Source organism: Bos indicus, chromosome 3 (assembly GCF_029378745.1).
Source record: "Bos indicus isolate NIAB-ARS_2022 breed Sahiwal x Tharparkar chromosome 3, NIAB-ARS_B.indTharparkar_mat_pri_1.0, whole genome shotgun sequence".
NCBI classification, from domain to species: domain Eukaryota; kingdom Metazoa; phylum Chordata; class Mammalia; order Artiodactyla; family Bovidae; genus Bos; species Bos indicus.
In genome coordinates, this window is record NC_091762.1 from 117,113,845 (window position 1) to 117,120,922 (window position 7,078).

General features: G+C 49.7%; 1 protein-coding gene across 2 annotated transcripts in view; it reads right to left on the minus strand.

Moving 5' to 3' along the window:
* Window positions 1–6,680, minus strand: part of COL6A3 (collagen type VI alpha 3 chain) — a 91,151-nt gene extending 84,471 nt beyond the window's left edge. The window contains exons 1-2 of one of the 2 annotated variants that reach the window (XM_019957961.2): window positions 6,599–6,615; window positions 6,113–6,344 (exon numbers count right to left, since the gene is read on the minus strand). The gene's annotated coding sequence lies outside the window, so the exon portion shown is untranslated. Of the gene's footprint in view, window positions 1–6,112; window positions 6,345–6,598 lie in introns of both variants that reach the window. The other variant, XM_070786939.1, reaches the window with a different exon arrangement.
* Between the last annotated feature and the right edge of the window lie 398 nt (window positions 6,681–7,078).

Genomic DNA, 7,078 nt, shown 5'->3' on the forward strand with positions numbered 1-7,078 from the left:
AGACTCACAGACACAGAAAACAAACTTATGGTTACCAAGGAAGAAAAGCACAAATTAGGAGTTTTAAGATGAACAGATACACACCACCACATATAAAATAGATAAAGGATTTACTGTATAACACAGGGAACTATTTTAGGAGAAAATGGCAACCCACTCCAGTATTCTTGCCTGGAAAATCCCTTGGACAGTGGAACCAGGTGGACTACAGTCTACAGGGTTGCTCTAAGAGTCAGACACGACTGAGTGTCTGAGCATGCATGCTCAGGGAACTATATTCAGTATTTTGTAATAACATAATGGAAAAGAATCTGAAGAAGAACATGTATGTATAACTGAATCACTTTGCTGTATACCTGAAACACAACATGTAAATCAACAGTATACTTCAATTTTTAAGTGCCTATCTGTTAAAAGGAAAAAAAGTCTGTTCAGCAGCTCATACATTGGAATAGAGCAATCCAGAAAGGAAAGGTGGGACTGTGCCCTCACAGGTAACCTCCTCCCAGAACGAGGTCCCATGAGGCTCTGCCAAGCACCATCTGGGGCTACCTTCCTTCTCTCCCTATAAAGGCACCTTGAAGAACCTCCAGATTAACCACCCAGATATTCAGAAATGTATTTAAAGACATATGTTAGGGTCCAAGATAATAAACACGAAGCAGAAAGTTCCGCATTTGCTGTGGTTGGAAAAACTAGACACCACGATGCACACGTAAATAAGTTTCTACCCTTTTAAATGTGAGGTTTTTCTTGCTAGTGATAAGCATTAGGCAGAGACTAGTTCAGATTTAACATAAGAGAAGAGAATGCCTTAGAAGACGCTTCAAAAGGAAGTGCATGAACGTCCCGTTCCACTCCTGCCACGTGACACACGGTGCTGTCGGCTCCAGGGCAGGTGCCGGTATATCCTCCCTGCCTGCCCTGGCCAGGGACTATGGCCCACTGGCCTCTCCAAACCATGGGGTTCCATTGTAGAACTGTTCAAACAAAGCGGCTAAAACGTCCTCAGATGGTAAGGGAATCTTAACCAGTTTTGTTTGTTTTCTAATTTGATTCATGTCCAAGTCCAGATAATTAAATAGTTCTTTTTAATTAAATTTAAGCAGCTGATAAAATATCACTGTGGATTTAATACAATAGCCTGGAAAAAATCTACTGCATTCCCGTCTCAGTCAGTAAAGGTCAGTTCATCTCTCCCAGCCTCCCCAGCTTTATGTGCAGAATGAGGCCTACTCCCGATGCTCTAACCAGCAGTGGTCCTGCGGCTGCTTTTCCATCTGTCGCCCTAGGCTCTGACCGCTGGTGGGTTTCCTTCTGCCCCCGTGAGAAACAGAGAGCCCACCAAGTGCTGGCTGGGGGGTGTCTGTGGGCTTAGCTGAGCTGGCTCTGGGCTGCTGAATCAACTGATGAGGATTGCAGAAGAGAAAACCCGTTTCCTGGAATGGCTTCTCTTGAGACCTGAGTCATCTCCAGCTGCTGTTCAGCTCTGCATTTGAGATTAAATCAGTGCACAAGCTCTCCCTTCCAGTGGCCGATTCTCGATGCCCTGGGTCCGTGAAAACCAAAGATATGGGCCGAACCAGGGGGACTGGACAGAAGCACTTCTTTCACACGTTTCCCTAGCCACACCTACCTTGCAGATGTTTCTCTGTACTTGATGAAACATCTTAAAATTCAGGAGAACAGCAGGATCACACGATGTGAAACGCAGCCAGGCCCCAACGAAAGATTAACAGCCTTCGGGAGAGGGCTTGGCAGAACTTTTCATACTTGCCCTATTTTTCTGCCTTTTTTTTTTTCTTTCCAGATTTTTTTTTTGAAACAACAATTACCTCTCTGCTAAATAAAATATGATACTCTATAAAAGATTGGCCGATGGCCAAAAAAAGCACCTTTCTTCTCGTGGTACTCCAAAATGCACTCCTGAAGATATATTCTCTCTCTATATTCCTGGTCCTCAACACCCACCTGTGAGAGCACACGGGCATGTCCAGGAAATGCTGATTCTGCTTTGGGACCTAGACCGGGAAGATGCCCTAGAGAAGTGAATGGCAACCCACTCCAGTATTCTGGCCTGGAGCATCCCACAGACGGAGGAGCCTGGCGGGCTGCAGCCCATGGGGTCGCAAAGAGTCAGACACAACTGAGCAACTAATACTCTTGGGACCTCAGACTAGCCATTCACCTCTCTGGGTTCCATTTCTTCATCTGAGGTGTCAAGGGTGTGGGCAGAACACCCACTAAGGTAGTAATTTGGGGATATTTCAAGTAGCCAAACGGAAGTCCATAGCCTGCCAAGTCAATAATGTGCCCTAAGGCGAGGGCAGGGCCGGAGTCTTAGTCATTTTTGTCCCCTCCTCCCACCCCAGAGTTCCCCGCCCTGGAGCACAATGGGGTTTATTAAGCTTAAAGAAATATGAGACACATGGGCCAAAGTTTGGGAGTTACTGGGTTAGTTCCGTCTTAACATCCCTTCTATTTCTAAAATTCAAAGATCCTACCCGGATACAGCAGACTGGGTTCTGAAACACCGTCGTGTTAATTTAAACTTTCTCAGTAGATACCAGTAACATGTTTCCTCTAAAAGTTCTTACTTGGTTAACGCCCCTGGATGAAGGTACTTTAGAATACAGCCTGCTTCACCGCAAGCAGCTGTTCACCTCAAAAGAAAATAGTAAAATCCTAACTGTACATTTACTTCAGATATTAGTCACATTTTTTTTAAACTAGGTATGGAAACAGTCTCTAGGTGGGTCCCAAAGTGACCCAATGAGCTCTGCTGAGATGTACCTCAACAGATTGCCTGTGACCCCCAGACTCCCTGCACCGCGCAGGGCTCAGAGGGATGCGTCGCCCTCTAGGGGACAGAAAGCAGAATGCACGTTCAGGAAAAGCTTTCCCAGGAGGAAGACACTGATTCGCCTTTTCATGTCCTTCCCGAAACAGACAGATGAGGCCAGAAGGTATTAAAATTACGTTTTCAAATTCCCCAGAAGAACTCCTCTTTGTAAATCGGGGTGCTGTGGGTGCTCCCTGAATTTCAGACGGTCATCACCCCTGGTTCAGAGGGGACAAAGAGTGTTTTTTTTCTTAAAAGGGTAGGATCATCTCCCAGATGTTTGGAAAGAGAGAATCCGTATCTAGAAAAGTGGATAAAGACAGCCCAAGACTGTCTGAAGAAGCAGGAGCTTTTTTAAGCTTCCCTGCTTGAAAACCTGAATCATTTGTGAGCGTTCCTTTCCTTAGTGAGAGCTGCTAATGGGATTTTTTTAAATGCCGGGTCGCTCCTCGGGTCTTCAGCTATTCATGTAGCAGTGGTGTGGGTGTTACAGCGGGCTGTCCACAGCAAAGACACAGTGAGAAGTTCGCTCCTGTAGGTTTTGGTGGAAAGGCTGCTGGGACAGAAAGTCCCCTTCAGATGGGAACCCGCCCAAGATTCTTCCCCAAGAGATAACAGATCCCCGGGTCCTTCCAAAAAGGAAACTGACAGGGACTGCTTTTCAAATGAAACGTTTGCCTAAAGTGATTAGCATGCGGGCAAGACAGCCTCCCACGAATTCAGGACCTCCCAGTGGATTTTAAATCCTAAATGTGGAATTTCACATAAAACTGGATAATGACAAAGACCACTTTAACCAGTTGAGTGAGGGCATGGATGAAGCCTCCAGGGCGAAACTCTGCTAACTTTCAAAAGGCAGGAGGTCTGATTTCAAGCTGGCTTTAAAATCAAAGTCAGATGGGGAGCCTCCTTGGAGCCACAAACCCATCATCAATTGTCCATTGAACAGAGGAGGTTTCTTTCTACTTTATCATCAGTGATGTATTAGGTTCTAAGGAACAGAATCACAGATGGCACTTAGGATGAGAGAATGAGAAGCAGTGAATCCTCAACACTTTGAAAATGAAGGGAGGTGCAGAGATAAGAACAATTCCTCTTCAGAAAGACGCTTGTCTGGCTTTATCGAAAGCATCCTGAAGACCCCCAGTGTGGATATTCACCATATATCCCACCCGCTAAGGGCCACAAGCATGGTGGGGAGGGGCACACACCCTCCCAAGTGCTGGAAGAGCCGGGGCCAAGAGCTAACATTCTAGAGGTTTCCCCTGGCCACCTCCCAGGAAGTTGGGGGTGGCAACACCCTCCATTTACCCCACTGGAAAAAGAAGAGCCACCCTCACCACCCTGTGATGAGACTCTTCCCCAAGCCTCCTCTCCACCCAGGATCTTCTTAATGATTTTCTCACTGCCGTGAGTAGAGAAAGAAAAAAAAAAAAAAAATACAGCTTATGGTAACGGAAAACCCTTGCCTCAACAAAGAAGAGCTCGAGACCACATGATCATTCCTAGATCTTGAATTCCTACAAACACCCCACACCTTCCCACCCCTCTGCCTTCACCCTCAGCAAAGCCCACGCAGAAACGGAGCAGAATGCAGGTCCCATCCCTCTGGGCCCCATCCCCAGAGGTGGCCTGAATGCAGGAAGCCTGCTCAGCTGCTCTGGTTGCAAAGCCCAGGTCTGTTCTGGGGACCAGCTCTCTCGCCTGGCACTCCTTTCCCTGTTAGCTGGGAGAACCCTGGGGAGCATACACCAATTCCCCCATCACTTTTCATAGAATATGACAGGAGGGCATTCTCTTCTGGGAGAACAGAATCAAATGGCACGTTTCAAATCGCGATGCAAGCTAGTTCAGGGACCTCCACAGTTGGACTGTCTGCCTTCCTGAAATGGTAAAGACTGGACTGCCCTCTGAGCCACCTACTGGTGCCATGGCCTCTGCAAGTAACTGAGCATCTCAAAGCCCGGGAACATCTTTAAAGCCAGGGAACCACACCTCAGCGCTCCCGACCATGAATCTCTTCCTTTCTCTTTAGCCCACCTAAAGAGCTCAGGAGTTCCAATAGCATCCAACAATCAGCTGGTTTTCAATAACATTTTGCTTAGGAACCAAAAAAATACCTGATTTTAAAGTCATTTCTGTTCAGTTTTTTGAAGTTACAGAGATGGGGGATCCCCGAGTGAGAACTGTCTCTCCCTTTGGGGTCCAAGCACCCTTGCAGCTGTGGGACCCAGTGGTTCTCGTTCAGAGTTAGCTGTGTTCAGCAAGAGAAGCGGCTGGCAAGGGCCAGCTCCTCCGAGTCCCCAGTGGGTGGAGGACACTCCCCTGTGTCTAGAGCAGTTTGTTCTTGGGGTCCAGACCAGCCTCTCAACTCACTCCTCGGGCTGGCTGTGAAATGCAATCTCTGTTTACAGCCCCCAGGACTCTGCTGAGCCCTCCCAGGGAGCCCACCGCACACAGTAGCCCCTGACACAGGTCCCCAGAGTAGACTGGTGACAATGAGGGAACACTTTGCATCCTGGGCGAGAGGACCGGGGCCCCACCCTCCCGGCCGGGAAACAGGCCCCAGGGCCTCCGGGCTTGGCACACACCACACATCTGGGCAACGCAGGCCAGCTCGTGGCCCCAGGGGCCCTGCCTTATCCACCGGGCCTGCTGCCCAAACACCAAATTCCTTCTCCTCCTCTGACCCTGGCAGCTCCTTTAGGGAACCCCAGAGGGGACCAAGGCACCAACAGTGAGTTCAGATTCCTGAAAAGATGGAGCCCTGATGGTGAGAGCTGAGGAAGCCTCCACCTGCCCCTTGCCTGGACAGCAAAGTCACCCCAGTCTCCCAGTGGGCGACAGAGGCGCTCAACCAGCCCCCCCAACGGCCACCTCGGAGAGAGTCTCCCCAAAGTGGCTCTGGGATCCCTGCACAGGCACTTCTGCAAACAAAGCCGATTCTCAGATTCCAGCTGAGCTTTCAAAGGAGGAGGCAACATCAAATAAAATAAACCGTGAGCCCGAAAAGCAGAGATGGATGGACAGGACAGACTGCACTGCAGGACTCAGGGCAGCCCCAGCCCTCGGCCCCACCAGGGGAGACCCAGGTGGCACACACGGAGAAAGGAAAAACCGGCTGCGGCTTCCAGAGACCACAGCTCCTACCGAAAAGGGACTCTCAGGGCGCGGACCTGAGAGCCATCGAGACGCGGCCAGTGGGGTTTGAAGCCCTTCCCTCTGGCCGCAAACCCCAAACCGGGGGAACAGGGTCGAAGGGGCACTTACCCTGAGCAAACCTGGAGAAGCCTGCGTCCCTGGGCTTCGATATTCAATTATGTGCGATTCTGACGCATGGTTTTCCCCCACGGGCTGCGTCTCGTTTCCCTTCTGCAGGAGAGGGGGGACCCCGGGCAGGGAGAGGGGACCCTGGGCGGGCGGAAAGCTGCTCTCGTGGTCTTCACAGGAGGCTGGCGCGCGGGAGAACTGAGCGGCCTTTGGTGGAGGACTGAGCTGCAAACTGGACGGGGCCCAGGGATACAGTCAAGACTCCCTCCAGCTCCTCCTCCTCCCTCCTCCGCCCCCTCCTCTCCCCCTCCCCAGCGGGCCTGCCCCAACACTGTAAATGAAAACCAGACTCCTGCTCTGTCGCTTCTGGCCTGGACCACAAGCTGATGTCACCTCGGAAGGCTGTCTTCACCCCATGAGCCCGGAGCTGGACGCCTGCAAACCCCAACTCTTGAAAAAAAAAAATCCACCCCTTCTACTCATCACCTTTGGGGCTGGGCCCCAGGCGGCCGCAAGGAGAATGAATTCTGGAATTTTTTTCGTGGGTCTCCATGGTTTTCCAGCAGTGTTTCCCAACACCATCTGAAAGGAAAACAGGAAATGCAGTCTCCCCCGTCCACCCTCACCACACCCTCCCACTTCTTCTTGAAGTTTCTGAATTGAGACTTCTCCTAATAACCTCCCCTTTCAGATATTAAAAAACCAGCCATTAAAATTGCCTTGGCATTCGGCTAACCAAAGCTCAGTTTGGCAGTGAAAAGGCAAGAAAAAAAGGCTACATCCTTTTTTTTTTTTTTTTGGTCATTCTGTATATAATGATTCTGATTATGAAGCTAATGGTCCCAACTCCAGGACACACACAAGGGGAACAAGAAGTGTTATCATGCTCAGATTTACAGGAAGACCCTCGAGAAAGAACCTGTGTTTCTGCAAAGCTGGTACAGTTCACAGTGCTTTGATATGTGT